Source organism: Staurois parvus, unplaced genomic scaffold (assembly GCF_062004578.1).
Source record: "Staurois parvus isolate SC_StPar_1 unplaced genomic scaffold, SC_StPar_1.0 ptg001055l, whole genome shotgun sequence".
NCBI classification, from domain to species: Eukaryota; Metazoa; Chordata; class Amphibia; order Anura; family Ranidae; genus Staurois; species Staurois parvus.
The window spans coordinates 391648-408784 of record NW_028318851.1 but is presented as its reverse complement, the minus strand read 5'-3'; the positions used below and the strand labels follow the sequence as shown (position 1 = coordinate 408784).

Below are 17137 nucleotides of genomic sequence, written 5' to 3'. Positions count from 1 at the left end.
CCAAAGCATACAAGTCATTCAACAAAACAATGGCTGCAACAGCACAGAATACGCCTTCTGGAGTGGCCCAGTCAGAGTCCTGACCTCAACCCGATTGAAATGCTGTGGCATGACCTTAAGAGAGCGATTCACACCAGACATCCCAAGAATATTGCTACACTGAAACAGTTTTGTGAAGAGGAGTGGTCCAAAATGACTCCAGATCGTTGTGCGGGTCTGATCTGCAACTACAGGAAACGTTTGGTTGAGGTTATTGCTGCCAAAGGAGGGTCAACCAGTTATTAAGTCCAAAGGTTCACATACTTTTTCCTCCCTGCACTGTGAATGTTTACATGTTATGTGCAATTAAACCATGGCAACATCTAATGTTTGTGTAGTATTATGTTCAGCAGACTGTGCTCTTCTATTGTTGTGACTTAGATGACGTTCAGAGCACATTTTATGCCCAATTCATGCAAAACTCCACGTAATCCCAAGGGGTTCACATACTTTTTCTTGCCACTGTATATATATATATACTGCATGTTGAAATGCGTTTTTATTACAAAATATATGAAAAATATATTTAAAAATGCATTTTAAATATACTGTATGTCTTTAAAAATAAAAATCTACATTTTTGGAATGCATTTACAAATATATGTAAAAATATATGTTAAAAAGAATTTTTTTATATGTTAAAAAAAATCTGAAGCATATATTTAAAAAAAAATACATTTTTAAAAATATATATTTTAAAAATATATTCTTCAGATTTTTTTTAACATATAAAAAAGTCATTTTAACATATATTTTTACATATATTTGTAAATGCATTCCAAAAATGTAGATTTGTATTTTTAAAGACATACGGTATATTTGAATTTTTTTTTTAAATATTTTTTATATATTTTGTAATAAAAACGCATTTCAACGTGCAGTGGACATATATATATTTATTGAAATATATTTTGAAATATATTGATTATGGACAAAATTGTAGCATTTCAAATATATGGCAATAAGAATACATTTTGGAATACGTTTATGAAGAAATTATATTTTTTCATTTTTGTTTAATCGGATATATTTTGTAACAGAAAATATTATTATTATTATCATTATTATTATCTTTATTAAAATACAGAATTTATATAGTGCCAACAGTTTGCTCAGCACTTTACAATATAACGGGAGACAATACAGCAACAATACAGTTCAATACAAGAGGGATAGGAGGGCCTGATCCTTGGAGCTTACAATCTAGGATATATTAGGAAATATTGATATTAGAAATTAGGAAATATTGGTGTTTTTTTCCAAAATTATCAGTCTTTTTTTAATTTATATGATAAAAAACACCATTAGCGATCATATACCACCAAAAGAAAGCTAGTTGTGTGAAAAACATTATATCAATTTTATCTGGGTGCAGAGTTGCATGACCGCTCAATTGCCAGTTGAAGTAGTGCCAAAAAAGTAGTGACATACAGTATATTTGAAATGTTTTTTTTTTAAATATTTTTAATATATTTTGTACTAAAAACGCATTTCAACATGCAGTGTACATATATATATTTATTGAAATATATTTTAAAATATATTGAATACGGCCATTGTAGCATTTCAAATATATGGCAAAATATTTGGGAAGAATATTTTTTAAATACATTTCAAATATATTTTTCTTCCATGTGTGTCACATCATCTTTATTGTGTTAGTGTCAGTTCAAAAGTCATTATCAAGCTTTAGAAACCTGCGAGTTTCATGAAAACACTCCCTGGTGATCCTGACGGGAGAACTTTTTTTTATGCGCTTCCTGTTATAGGGTGACAACACTCTATCCCTGTCTGCCAATTCTGTTTTTGGGTTGTCACCCTGTCACATGGGATTCCAGCGGAGACTATAAACAGCCGTGCTGGTACTCAGGGTTCAGACATGGGATACTCTTGTGAAGCAGGGAGTCTGTACTTCTAGAATGTACCAGTTGTGTTGCCCCTCCCCCAATCCCCACCAAATGCAGATTGTGTACAGCCCCCAAACCCCCCTCCCCCACCCAGAAATGGTTCAGTGTTTTAGATTGCAGCTCCAGCCAGGAAGGCTTTGCCGGATGACACTCTCGAATCTTTCAATGGATGTAGAGGAGGAATCTCCCTAACAGGGACACAGACAGCAATAAACACCTGACAGGGGTTCCAATCCCTCTCCACTCCATCCACAACTAAAAAAAAAATATTGCCTTTTTTTATACTTAAATTTAAAAATATATAAAACGATAATTGTTGATTACACTCTATAGGAAATAGGCAGCAGACTTCCAGAACCAGCCGTTGGTTAAGCAAAGATTCCTCCAGAGTTCCCTACCTCCTGCTTTCCTACGCCAAGCCCCAGCCACGGAGTCTCACTCCTCCTGCTGCACCATGGAAAACTGATTAAGGGCTCATTAACACGAACGTACCTAAGCAGACACCCGTGTGTAGGGATGTTTTGGGCTGCATGGGATGCACAGGTTGAATCTGCAGGCAGGTAGTCGCATTCAATGCTATTTGGACACAGCCGCTGCTCCCAATTCGAAAGCCACGTGGATGCATGTCCCCAAATGCAGACCGTGTACATTTGGGGACACGCACCCGCATGGCGGTCAAATTAGGAACAGCTGCTGCGTCTCAATAGCATGGGATTGGACGGCCTGTATGAGGATGCATGGACCACCTGTGCATTCCATGCAGCCCAAAACAGCCCCACACAGGGGGGTCTTATATAGGTACTGTAATGGAACCGACCCAATCTGCGCTTGAGTACTTCCGTTAGAATACCACTTCCCGTCCGAACACCGACAACAGACACCACAGCCGACCATACAAGACTAGATGCAGGGGCGGACTGAACATTTAGAAACTCGGGCACTGTAGGGGGCCCCATGAGATGTCCCTGGTACCTTTTTCATAGTCTTTTTTGAGTTTGGGCAAGGACACAGGGGCCCCATGATCCCCTATTGCCCGGGGGCCCCATGAGTTGTCAGTCCGCCCCTGACGAGATAACACCAGTCTTGAATTAAACCGAGAAGTAGACTAGTTTATTTTAACACAGATACAAGATATATACATTCAAGGGGACAATCCCTCCTCCCTGCATAATGACACAAGGCGGGGCAATCTACATTTAGTAACAAGAGACACACCAACAGACAATCCCATCAGGAGGAAGGGCTGCTGGAGGCACCCCCCACCAAGCCAATACACATAAACACATACATCCCATAATAGTTTGTTCCCAAGCCAGACACACAATAGAACAATGGGATGCAACCACATAACATCAAACAATCAACAACCCCCCACCCCAATATTAGGACAGATCACCCTGTACCCCTAACAGGCACAGGGTGACTTACACATAAGAGAGATATCGGGAGCTGAGGCAGGGGTCTCCCCACCTCTCCAAAGTGAGCTGTGTTCCATGGGGCCCCCACCCAAAGTGACTCCTGTCACAGGTACATCCAGTGGTGTAGCCTAGATTGTAAGCTCCAAGGAGCAGGGCCCTCGAACCCCTCGTGTATTGTATTGTTACTGTACTGTCTCACGTACTGTCTCCCATTGTAATGTACAGAGCTGTTCAAACTTTTGGCGCTATATAAATACTGTATAATAATAATAATAATAGTGTTGTGTGTTAGTGGCCGGGGAAGAGCAAGCAATTCATGCCCCCTAATAAGAGAAAACGAGAGAAAGAAGAGAAAGTGAGAAGGAAAAAGAGTTGAAGAGGAAAATAGAAAGAGAGAAATATAGAAAAAGAGAGTAATAGAGGGAAAGAGAAATTAAAAAAAGAAAAGGTAAAAGATAGAGAGAGAAAAAAAAAAGAATAAGGCTGGTCATACACTATACAATTTTCTGTTCAATTTCCTTTAGATTTACCTTCAACTGTGTAGTGCAAGGGCCTGCTTAATTGGATACAATTGAAAGTGTTGTCTAGGTTTGACCTCCTATTATATGGTTTTTGGTAAATCTAAAGAAATTCTCAAATGAAAATTGTATAATGTATGGCCAGCTTAAGAGAAAGTGAAAAACAGAACAAGAGCCAGCAGTGCTGTTTGTCAGTGCCCGTGGCAAGGCAAGCAATTTGTGCCCCCTAACAAGATAAAAAGAGAGAAAGAGAAAAAGATAAAGAGAGAAAATGAAAAAAGAGAAATAGAAAAAGGGAGAGAAAATGAAAAAGATAGAAAAAGAGAAAGAGAGAAAATGAAAAACAGAGAAAGAGAAATAGAAAAAGAGAGAGAACATGAAAAAGAGAGAAAGAGTAATAGAGAAAGAGAGAAAACGGAAAAGAGAGAAAAAGAGAAAGCAAGAAAGTGAAAAAGAAAGAGAGAAAATGAAAAAAAGAGAAATAGAAAGAGAGAAAATGAAAAAGAGAAAAAGAGAAAGAGAGAAAATGAAAAAGAGAGAAATAGAAAGAGAGAAAATGAAAAAGAGAGAAAGAGTAGAGAAAAGAGAAAAACAGTTAAAGAGAAAGTGAAAAAGGAAAGAGACAGCAGTGCTTGTTTGTCAGTGCCCATGGGAAGGCAAGCAATTTGTGCTCCCTAACAAAAGAAAAAGAGAAAATGAAAAAGAGAGAAAGAATAAAAGAGAGACTAAGAGTGAGCCTGGGTTCATACAGATGTGGTGCGGAATTTGCAGCAATTTCAGTGTGAATTCCAGACACCGCATCGCAATCGCACCTCGTTCATGCAAACCGATGCGAGTGTGTATGTTAAGTTAACAACACCCCAAAATCGGTCCACAAAACGAAGTGTGATGTGCAGACTCAGATCGCATAGATGTGAATACCCATGTGATCCGATTCTAGTGCAGACACAAAAGGTCATGCACGTTTTTGGTGCGGGTGCGGTGCGATTAGAGCCACACAAAATGTGATTTGCAGAGGAATGCAGTGCGGTTCCTGTGTGAATCACATGCAATGTAAAAAAGAAAAACAGTTAAAGAGAAAGAGATAGAAGGAAAGTGAAAAAGAGAATGAGTTAGAGAAAGAGAAATAGAAACAGAAAAAGTGAAAAAGGAGAGAGAAAGCAGTGTGTCAGTGCCAGAGGAAAAGCAAGACATTTGTGCCCCTAACAAGAGAAAAAGTGTAAAAGAGAGAAAAGGAGAAAGTGTAAAAAGCAGGGGCGGACTCACCATTTGGAAACTACTGCCCGAGGGCCCGGGGTCAGTAGGGGGCCCCATGAGAAGCCCCTGGTACCTTTCATAGGCTTTTTTGAGTTTGGGCAAGGACACAGGGGCCCCAAGATCCCCTATGAGTTGTCAGTCCGCCCCTGGTAAAAAGACAAAGAGAAAGTGTAAAAGAGAAAGCAGTGCTGTGATCACACCCCGCACACCACCCAATGTTCTCCGAGGACCCGGCTGGGATCGGACTGGAGGGGGGGTCCCATGTGAGCTGTGTGCCGCCTCCCCTGCTACACATAGTCGGCTCCCCCTCCCTGCACATGGGCCGGATGGAGCACGGAGCTGCAGAGGAGCCTGAACTGGGATCGGTGGGGTCACGACTGAAAGTGCTGCGGGGAGTCCGGGTAGGGTTGCCTTTAAACCCGACACAAGTTCTGGGGCTGATTAAGGTGGTCATTAAACTCAGATGTTCCACTCTTTTTGAAATTCTGAAGAATTCGTTTTTCACCGTTATTTTGTGTGAACTCGTCATGTTTGAGTTTATCTTTAGATTTGTTTTTACTAATATTGTTTGTTGATAGCAGCGTGACACTTTTTTTTTCATTTATTTTTTTTTTTATGAGGACACACATAACACGTGATTATTCAGCACATTGGCAGCACACAATTCCTTTTGGTTTTATCATTTACACTGACTTGGCACCTCATCTGCAATAAATCAGCCCCAGAACCCGTGTCGTTCATATGTGTTCAGGTGACAACGCGAAGTCCGGGCCTGGCCCAGGGTGTAGAGGGTGGCAGCAGCAGCACAGTTATAACGGATATATGGTGCAACAGTCTGCCTGATTGGATACAAATTGATTGGAAAGTTTAGGCTGGCCCTCATACTACATAGTTTTGGTAAATCCTAAATTGATTGTACAATCAGATTGTAACCTGTATGCTGACACTAATGCCGGCCATAGATGGGTCAAAAATCGGCCCGGAAAAAAAATCAGCTGATTTTCGCACTGTTAGTGGGTTAATTTGTTGGCCATTTTTCAGGGTTATTGCACATTTTTTTTTATCATGTTGGAAAATTTGCGGACGATTTTGACGATTGGTCGATTTTCCCGGCAATGATGGGCAAATCGGTCAATCGTTTTACCGATAAAAAAAAATGCGCATGAGCCATGACCTGCAAGAAGAAGAAGAAAAAAAGAAGCAGAAGAAGAAAAAGAAGAATTCCAGTCCACTATTATATTTTATATGAAAAGTCTTGCGATTGCAACAATGTATCTATTTGTATCCGAATAAAACCATCTATATCCGAAATGGATACAAATGGATACATTGTTGCAACCGCAATACTTTTCATATAAAATAATAGCGGACTGGAATTCTTAGGAACAGAAGTAGTTATTGGGTGAAATGTTGGCCATAGATGGAACGAAAATCGGACGATTTTTTTACCTGTTGGTGATAACGTCGGCCGATCGAACTACCAATTTTTCATTTTTTTTTTAAAAAAACGCCTGGTTTTCGACCCGTCTATGGCCTACTTAATCTGACTGTACAATCTCTATAACAACGCATGTTGTTCCACGCATGTTTGTGCAACACGCATAGCTTAGCCTTATCATATATGTTACAATCTGACCGTACAATCTGTGTACAATGTAATATGAGGACACACCTAATCTATCCAATCCATTTGTACCCCTCTGGATCTAGGGGGGGTGCTGGGGTGAGCTATGCCCCCCTAGATTTTAGTTGTGCCACCCCCCCGCAAAGCCAACGCTATTTGTGTGCACAATTCTCGGAATGGGTAGAGTTTGGTGGCGGTACAGAAGCATGACTTTCAATTTTTTTAACATTTGCATTTCTTTGTTTAGGTGGGCAGTTGGGGGGGGGTGCAGTAAAGCTGTAATCAACCTCCTGCTTTTACCACCCCCTGGGCTCCTATTCTAGGTGGGCAGTTGGGGGGTGCAGTAAAGCTGTGGTCAACTGCCTGCTTTTACCACCCCCTGGGCTCCCATTCTAGGTGGGCAGTTGGGGGGGGGGTGCAGTAAAGCTATGATCAGCCACCTGCTTTTATTGTAGGTAGGCAGTTAGGGGGGTGCAGTAAAGCTGCGATCAACTGCCCGCTTTTACCACCCCCTTAGCTCCCATGTGAATGAGTCCTAAGGTCTTGTTTAGACTAGTGCTTAGGGGGATGTTACAAATGTTAAAAATTATCAGCCCCTCAACTGCTCCCCCTTATAAGCTGTAACGGCAGCAAACAGGGTTGTCTGCATGCGACGGTCGCAATACTTCACTTTATTATCCATAAATGTCCCACATTCAAATGAATGAGGATGCCCTGCATTTGCATGCGATGGTTGCAACTTCATTGTTCAGCAAAACATGGGGTTCAAACAGGTGGCAAGGAGACGTCACATCCTCTCTTTGTGCATTTTTGCCACATATATATATATTTTTTTTTTAGATTTTTTTTCTAATTTTTGTATTTTTTTTTTCTTATAGTTAAAGAGAAAATAAAAGTACAATTTATTTTGTTGCAAGAAAATATGGAACGCTTCACGAATTTGCGTGTCATCCTTGCGCAGGGGCCATGCTAATCTTCTCTGTATCGTTCCAATTTTAGTATATGTCCTGCCGAAGCGAGGACAAGGCCAGGGTGATCCTGAAGGTTATATAAGGCCATCCAGAAATAGAAATATCAGCTTATGGAGAGCCTATGATTAATTTATTGGTCTTAATAAAGATTCAGGGATCAATCTATCCAAACTAATAAAGATTGACATCACATTGGATTCTTCGTACAACACATTCTGATGTTCCATACACAGATCAATATGGAATCTTCAAAGCATCAGATACAAGCAGCACATGCAAATGAGCAAAGCAACTGCAGGGGATTTTGGGAGGAGGGAGGGGTCATCTTTAGGCTGTGTATCTGGTTACATTGTATCTTTTTACATTGTATCGGATTGCAGTGTTATGCCGGCCATAGACAGGTCAAAAATCGGCCGGAAAAAAAATCTGCCGATATTTGCACTATTAGTGGGTTAATTAGAGAAGAAGAAGAAGAAGGAACAAGAAGGAAGAAGAACACATCTAGAAGAGGAAATTTTATTCTGCTAAAGTGAATTGATCATAGGAATGGGAGACACCTGAATCCTTCCTATGAACGGGAAGTCCAGTCTGCTATTATATTTTATATGAAAAAGTCTTGCGGTTGCAACAATGTATCCAAATAAAAACATTGTAATCCAAATAATGTATTTGTATTGCTGTCACATTGTATGGTGTGCTCCCTTGTCTCTGTCTAATGTCGGCCATAGACGGGTCGAACATCGGCCGATTTTGTTAACGTTGGTGGTAACCTCGGCCGATTATTCTTCTTTTAAAAAAAATCGACCGATGTTCGACCCGTCAAACCTTTTTTTTTTTTTTTTTTTAGTCCGTGAACGTGCAAAAAAACTAAAAACCTGTAAGTGTACAAAAAACGTGCCAGTGCAAAACCAACACAAAAAAGTGCACTTAGGGGTGTGCTTTGTCCTACTCCCAAAGGGGTTGGATCTCTACCCTGATCCCCCGGGGCGCGAAGCTCCTGACAGGGACAAGGTTCCCATGTGGTCCACCTAGCCAAAAGGCCTAGCGGACCCCGTTCCTTGTGGCCAGCCGAAGCCAGCCACCAAGTACTTGGTAAGGGGGCTCTCCCAAAGAGAAAACCCCCTAGGGACAGGGGAGGAAGGAACCAAAAGGCCACACATCCTCCCCCTAGACTTCAGGGTAGGCCCAAGGACCCACACCCTACAATCTGTGAGAAGAAAAACACACACATAAGTGAAAAGTGACAAACGTGAGGAGAAAAAATTAAATAAATAAACAGTGACCATGTGCACGTTTCACACATTGGGGTCCCACACCCAAGTGTTACTAGGAGCACCCCTGAGGCGACCACTCAGGGGGCACTGGTTCGCAGACTTTCTGCCTCACTGGCCCCTGGCCAGACAAGGTAGATCCGTTCGAATCAGGAGGTACTGGGCCCCTCTGGCGTTCCTGGGGGGAATTACTCCCGGGTCCCAGCAGCCTGTGGGCACCTCGGTTTCTATTCCAGCCTGTATTAACCATGAGCACCCCCATCCTACCAGCAGGGGTACTATACAACCAATCATCCCCGCAAGCAGGAATGATGGTGGAGCACCCCTACTGGACACTGATAAGAACAGATTTTTTTTTTCCCACTCAGTCTCTGAAAGATCTTAAAACTTCCATCTTAATCTTAATTTTGTCATCATCGTGGAAAAAGAAATACACACAAACTAATCTCTTATTAAATTATTCCAGTATTTAAATTGCCAATAATATTCAGCTTCTCTCTGACCAAAAATTTTTTTAGCTCTCAAGAAATAAACATGTAAGAAACTTAAACCTAGCTTAACACAATCCTCAGCTTCTATAACTTCTTTCCTAAAAAGTAATATATTTCTCACCTTCCATAAGGCTAACTTTACGGAACACACCACAGACCACACTCTTTTAAAATCTTCATCTGGTATTCCCATCCCATAAAGGACTGTTTCATACCCCAGAAGCCTCACTGAACTTATGCCCTTAATTAATTTCCCAGCTATCTTCCAAACTTCCTGAGCGTATGCACAATTCCAAAATATGTGCAGCACGGACTTCTCACCTTGGCAGCCCTCTCTCACGCATTTAGAACTTCTTAGAAGACTTCTTCTATGCTGAAACAGTCTCGTAGGAACAACCTCTTGCACCACACTCCAGGCCACATCTTTTTGATCATTTGCTAGAAAGGGTTCTGAAACTCTCTTCCAAATTTTTTTAGTTGCAGCATAGGAAAAGTTTTTAACTGGGGTCATAACTAACTCCTCTCCTACAGTGTTTTTTAATTTTTTGAAGTTCTTTAAAATGTTGAGATCTACATTTAGTAAATTATATTGCCTGAGGGCTTTCTCTAGAATGACAAAAAACTCCGGAGGTGACCATCTATATGGTTTTCACAAGTCTTGAAGCATCCATTTATATTTCCTAATAAAGAAACCTAATTGATACCTCAAAAAGAAATTAAACCTGGAATCCTCTCCCACCAATCTGGAAACAATATAAGGCAAATATTTTAAACTTAGAAATTGTCTGAAGTCCGGGAAACTCTTGCCTCCTTTCTCTTTGGGTTTGTACAACTCCTCCCTTCTTATCCTTTCCATTTTGGATCCCCAGAAAAAATTGAAACAACTTTTAACAATCCTTTTTAGCATCAAAGGCGAGGGGAAAAAAATCATAGACATGTATAGGACCATAGGAAAAATTATTTGTTTGATCACAAGAACCTTGCCCTCCATACTTAAGGCACGCAATTTCCAGAAATCTAATTTTTTCCTAACTCTCTCCAACAAAGATTCCCAGTTCTTTATATTGCCACAATTCTGTGTGAACAAAATTCCTAAGATCTTCACTTCCGTAACTACAGGTATTTTACATCCTGATTCAATATAAAGGTCCCCGATGGTTAGAATTCCTGATTTTTCTAGGTTTAGTTTAAACCCTGCAACCTCACCAAACCATTCAATGATCCTGATTGCCTGTTTTAGGCTTCTCATATTCCTTAAAATTAATGTTACGTCGTCCATGTAGGCCACTGCTTTAATTTGACCCCCTTCACCACCAGGCACAAAGAAGCCCTCCACTACTTTATCCCTCCTAAACGCACATAAGAGAGGTTCAATAGCACAAATAAACAAAATAGGAGACAAGGGGCAGCCCTGTTTTGCTCCACTTAGTAAATTAATTTTTGAGGATAAGAACCCATTGACAGACACCTGACTGAAACAGCTTCTATAAAGGCTCACAATCTGCTTAATAAACTTATCGGGGCATCCTAATTTTTCTAAGGTTTTAAATAAAAAAACATGACCAACTTGATCATAGGCCTTTTCAAAATCAGGCGAGGCCAAAGCAATCCTCTGGCCCCTATCTTTCGTATCCCAAGTAATGTCACGCACCTAAAGTAAAGAGTCAGTAATCACTCTGCCTGGGACAGCACATGTCTGATCAATATTGATGACAGAACCAATACACAGTTTCATCCTATTTGCCAAAAGTTTAGCGTAGATTTTATAATCGCTATTCAGCAATGTATTCGGTCTCCAATTTTTAATTAGTTCCTTGACCCCTTCTTGAAAAATTAGAGCAATAACCCCGCTGTTCCAGGATTCCAGTATTGTAAAGCTTTCTGCTACCTTCCTAATCACCTCAGTAAAATCTTCCTTTATCAGGTACCAAAAGAAATGTTAAAATTCAACAGGAAATCCGTCTTTCCCTGGTGTTTTTAAACTAGAAAAGCTCTTAATGGTGTCTAGAACTTCCTCTACGCAAAAAGCCTGCTTTAAAGATCCTGCTCAACACTATTCAATGAACTCTCTAAATTTTCTAGAAAGAAATCACATAAACTGTCATCAACTTTTCAACTAGAAAATAAATCTTCATAAAATGCCTCAACTTTCTTTAACATTCCATTTATACTATCCTCCCCTTCTAACCTACTGATGACATGCTTCTTACTAACTACTTTCTTAAAGAAAAATTGAGTGCACTTTTCGTCTTCCTCTAGATCCCTCACCTTTGCATTGAAAATAATTTGCTTCCCTCTCTCATCTAAGATTTTTTTAATCTCCTGCCTGGTTTCCTCAATTTTTTCTTTCATTTGCAGGCCCTCACTTGAAAAGCGGAGCAAAACTTGCAGTCTTGCATTCAAATTCCTATGTAGCTTTCGCCTTTCCTTTGCTTCTTTACTCTTCCGGACAAAAAATTATTTAAAGAAGATCTTTCCTTTATCCCACCATTCCAGAATATCTTCAAAATCTTCTTTTCTTGATTTCCATTCTTTATATACACACTCAAACTCTGTTTTTACCTTCCCTTCTTTCAATAAGGTGTTTAGTTTCCAGTACGGTGATCTCCTCCTTGCACCTTTCCCAATCTCCAGGTCACACTGTACTATTTTATGGTCTGAAAAACAGCAGACCCTTGTCTCAAAGCTTTTAACACTAACAGTCCCAGAATGAAACAGAAAGTCTATCCTGGACTCTGCTCTTCCACTCCTCTGCTCCGCTGGACGCCCATGCGTCTTTCATGTTCACAGCACAAGTCAGGGGCGAACTGACCATTTGGAAACTCGAGCACTGCCCGAGGGCCCGGGGTCAGTAGGGGGCCCCATGAGATGCCCCTGGTACCCTTTTCATAGGCTTTTTTGAGTTTGGGCAAGGACACAGGGGCCCCATGAGTTGTCAGTCCGCCCCTGGCACGGATCATATCTTTCAAAAAAGTAGCAGAACTATCTCTTTTGCTTATCCCATCCAGAGAACAATTAAAGTCCCCACCGATGATTATAGGATCTGTTCCCAGCAAAAAAAGTTGCAAAGCCTCAAACAGCTCTTTTCTTTCCTCCTTTACATTTGATGCATAAACACAAAAAAACTTTTAGATTCCTTTTCTTAGTTTAACCATCAACAGCCTTCCTGGATATATTTCCTCCGTGTCAAGAATATCCCACTCCTCTGACGTCAAAATCGCAACCCGACACATTTATTGTCATTCCCTCCAGAAAACATTGCTTTCCCCTTCCAGAATTTTGTCAGCGAATCATAGTTTAGTCTTTTTTCTAAATTACATTCCTGTAAAAACATTAGGTCACATCTCTGGGTTTCCAGGAAATCATAAAGAGCCGCCCTTCTCCTTGGGCTTCTCAGGCTCCTTGAGTTTAACGATAGTGTTCGAATCATGTCCTTAATCTACATGGGATAGGGCTTGCTCCCCCACCCTCATCAACATCTGATGGAAACTCTGCAATTTTTAAACTGCTCTTTTCGTCCTCACTAGAGGAGATCTCTCCAAAAATATCTGACTCCACTCCTCTACTTTTCTTCTCCTTTGCCCTCACCTCCACCTCGTCTCCATCCTCAGTTCTTTCTTTAGAGCTTCTTTTTAATGATTTTGCATCTACATCCATCAAATCTTGAGCATCAGGAAGTTTTTTTGATTGAAAAGATACTTTTATTGCAGAAGCATCAAAAACAACATGTTACGTGTAATCGGGGTACATCTCACCCTGTACTGCGACGCAGCGCACCACATAGCAATACAGTTCCAAGCATACGATAAATACAGTCAGGCAAATAAATACATTCGCTCAGCGGTATGATGCCTGACGTGATGTGCACGGAGGATGAATCCCCCGGACCACCACGTCATGCATGATGCCGCTTACCCCAAAAACTGTAGCATCCTAATACAATATACATTTCCTAGTCACTATGTCATGCACTATAACGATAACTGAAAAACACGATCAACAATAGGCATCGGGTGTGTGGGGGGGGGGAAGGGGGAGGAAGGGGGAAACACAGGCCCGAAGCTTTATTGAAGGGACAAAGACACGCAAGGGGGAGTAGGGGGAAGGGGGAAATCTTCAGACGTCCTCTTCCTCCTTAAAGTCCATCAAGGAATAGTCTCTGAGCAGACTGAGGGTCAGTCTGCGGCAGTCCTCAATGGACATCCTCTCCCGCTGGAGGGTGAGGCGCTTTCTGGCGCACCATAAAGCGTCCTTAAAACAGCACAGCACCCGCCAGGCGCTGTCAATGTCCTCCAGAGAAAAGGTTCCACAGAACAGTCCATTCAGCACCCCAAAGTGAGTGATGGCTGTCTGTGGCACAAAGTCCTTGAGTTCAGGTTCCAGGGCCCCCAACAGGGCCTGAGCAAATGAGCACTCCCAGAAAACGTGGTAAGACGTTTCCTCATGGATGATGCAGAAGGGGCAGTGTCTGTATCTGCTCAGGTTCCTGGCATGCATAAATGTCCTGAGAGGCAGTCCCCCCTGGATAGCCATCCATGCCAGGTCTTTGTGCCTGTTGGTGAGGATGTTTGAAGAAACATTCCTCCAGACCACCTTGCAGGTGTCTGAAGGCAGGCCTGGAACCGACTCCAAAATGTCGCTTGCTCTGATGAGCTTGTAGATGGTCTTTGGTTTCCACAAGTCAAGCTTGACTCCCTGCAGCCCCTGCTCCCTGATGAACTTGAAGGTATCCAAGTAGTACCAAGGGGTGTCCCAGTTGTAGGGGATAGAACTGTCCCAAGTGTCCCACCCGAAGGACCTCCAGAGAGCTAACAGGAAGAAGCGAGACATTGCGTTCCCGCCAGAGTCCATAATCCTTTTGGGCAAAGTTCTGCGGATGCAGTTGCAGGCAAAGAACACCCTCAGTTGGGTGGCGATGTCGGGCACGCCCTTACCGCCCTTGAGGGGTTCCTTGAACATGACTGCCCGCTTCACTCTGTCCATCTTGGAGCCCCAGATGAAGAGAAACACCGCCCTGGTGATGGCCTTACAGGTGTTGACCCGTGGGGGCCAGGCCTGGGCGAGGTACTGCAACACAGGGAGAATCTCGCTGCGGAGTACCAGTGTCTTCCCTTCGATGGTGAGGTCTCTCAGGCTCCAAAGTCCAAATTTCTGACGCATCTTAGCCAGTCTCTCCTCCCAAGACTTCAGGGCTGCGCCCTCGGCACCAAACCAAACTCCCAGAATTTTCATGAAGTCTGTCTTGATGCCAAAGGGCATGGATGCAGAAGAAGGCAGGAACCACTTTCCAAAGAGCATGACTTCCGACTTCCCGCAGTTGACTTTTGCCCCCGAAGCTTGGCCGAAGTCCTCGCAGGTCTGGACGAGCAGGTCGATGGAGTGCTGGTTGGCACAGAACACCGTCATGCCATGACTTTGGCGAGGATCTTGTAGTCCACGTTCAGGAGAGAGATGGGACGCCAATTTTTCAAGTCACATCTCTCCCCCTTACGCTTGTACAGGATCATGATCATCCCCTCCCTCAACGAAGGAGGCATCTTGCCCTCCACCACCATCTCCTCGTACAGCTCGAGCAGGTCTGGTCCAACAGATCACGCCTCCCACCATTGCTTGGTTCCATCAATAATGATGGTTTTGGACCATACCATTTTAACTTAGGGAGAGCATTGTATCTAATTAGCATATTTGCTCTCTCCCTTTCCTTGTCTTCCTGATCTAGTACTTGGTGGTCAGCTGCTGTTGTAAGTTCAAGGAGAGTTGGGACAAGTCAGCCCCCAGAGGGGCACAGAGCGGCCATAGTGTCGGTGTATTGGAAACTGCTATAGGGAAGGGATTGGGAGGGATTCGATTAAAGGCACTACTTTAGTAACCGGTGCTGCTCAGACCAAGTCAGAACCACACCGATACGACCACTGCAATTGTGGACAATAGGGTACGACTTAGCATGCGATTTTCAAGTTGCATGGCATGCAAATCGCATGTCAGTTTGCATCCAGTGTAACTGGGGAATCGCTTCTCGGCCTTTTGGCTAAGATCAAGTGTAGTATCTGTTCTTATCAGTGTCCAGTGGGGGTGCTACTGACCATTCTGGTAAGAGGATGGTTGGTGTATAGTACCCTCACTGGTATGATGGGGGTCCGGAAGGCTAGTACCGGAGGGACAGAAACCAGGGAGCGCCATGATTCGTTCTGGGGCCTTGGGAGTAATTCCTCTGGGGAGACCGGAAAGACCCAGTACCTCCTGGTTTGAGCATGCTACCTTGGTCTGGCCTGGGGTCGGGGACGCAAAAAGTCCGCAAACTCAGTGCCCCCTGGGGAAGACGCTCTCAGGGGTGTCACTAGTAACACTTGGGTGTGGGACCCCACGGTGTGAAGATGACACATGGCCACTGTTTTTCACCTCTTTTTGCACAGCGCCCTAAGGACCAGGTCTTTTGGCTAAGTCCAGGGCAATTTTTGCTACAGGCCTCAGGGCCTGGTCTGTGCACTATTAGGCACGGTACCACTTTTTTATTTTATTCTATTTATTTAAACCACTCCCACGTTTTGTCACTTTTTGCTTTCTTATGTGTGTGTTTTTCACGGATGGAGGGTGTGGGTCCTCGGGCCTTACCTGAAGTCTAGGGGGAGGATGTGTGGCCATACGGTTCCTTCCTCCCCTGATCCCTAGGGGGTTTTCTCTTCGGGAGAACCCCCTTGCCTAGTACTGGATGTCCGGCTTCGGCTGGGCATAAGGAACGGTGGTCCACCAGGCCTTTTGGCCAGGAGGACCAAATGGGAACCTTGTCCCTGTCAGGAGCTTCGTGCCCCGGGGGATCGGGTGAACGGTCCAACCCTTTCGGGGGTAGGACAAACACACCCCTAAGTGCACGTTTTTCGTGTGTGTGTTTTTGCACTTGCACTTTTTTGCGGACACTTACGGGTTTTTACGTTATAGTTGCACGTTTGCGGACTTAAAAAAAAAAAAAAAAAAAACTGGGGAACTTAAAGCCAAGTGTGCATGAGACCTACACAAGGCGTTACTCTACTTTCTCTCCTAATAAATTCTAAAGATAATAACATAGTAGCAGATTCTATAAATAACTCATCACATGAAGGTTATATTTAGTATCCTCCTTCTATATAATCAGAGGGATGGATATAGCGCAGGTCTGGATGTACCTGTAGGAGAGGTAAGTCCGTGTCGTCGGGGGAGGGTGGGATGGGAGTGCGGTGATGATCGATGTGACATGTGATGACCTCCTCTGTACACGACCCAAGACCGATCTCATCAGTGAGTAATGCAGGTTCACACCTATGCAGTTTGAGATTGATCCGTTTCTGCAGTGTGTTTTTGCCGTGTTTTTGGATGCATTTTGCGTTTTTTTTTCTTGTTGCTAGGCAGATATAAAAAGCAAAATGCAGCAAAAACGCACTACATGCTTTTTTGCAGCATTTCCTTTGAAGTGTATAGAACCAAAAACGCAACTTTTTGCGTAAAAAAAAAATCCCCGACCCTTTCCAAAAATCTCACTGCGTGCAAAAGTGGAGATGTGAACCTGTCCTATAGGAAATCATGTTAAATGGGCTGTAGTGCGTTTCTGCAAAACGCAGCGGAAAATGCTTAGGTGTGACCCTAGGGCAGTGTTTCTCAACTCCAGTC

At 42.8% G+C, this 17137-nt stretch overlaps 1 non-coding gene and 1 pseudogene across 1 annotated transcript; one reads left to right on the top strand and one right to left on the bottom strand.

Moving 5' to 3' along the window:
* Positions 1–7679: 7679 nt before the first annotated feature.
* Positions 7680–7786, bottom strand: LOC149440749 (U6 spliceosomal RNA). The gene has a single exon (XR_016307511.1). It is a non-coding gene; the product is annotated as a U6 spliceosomal RNA (small nuclear RNA).
* A 7718-nt stretch (positions 7787–15504) lies between these two features.
* Positions 15505–15617, top strand: LOC149440748 (U2 spliceosomal RNA; annotated as a pseudogene).
* The last annotated feature ends 1520 nt before the right edge of the window (positions 15618–17137 follow it).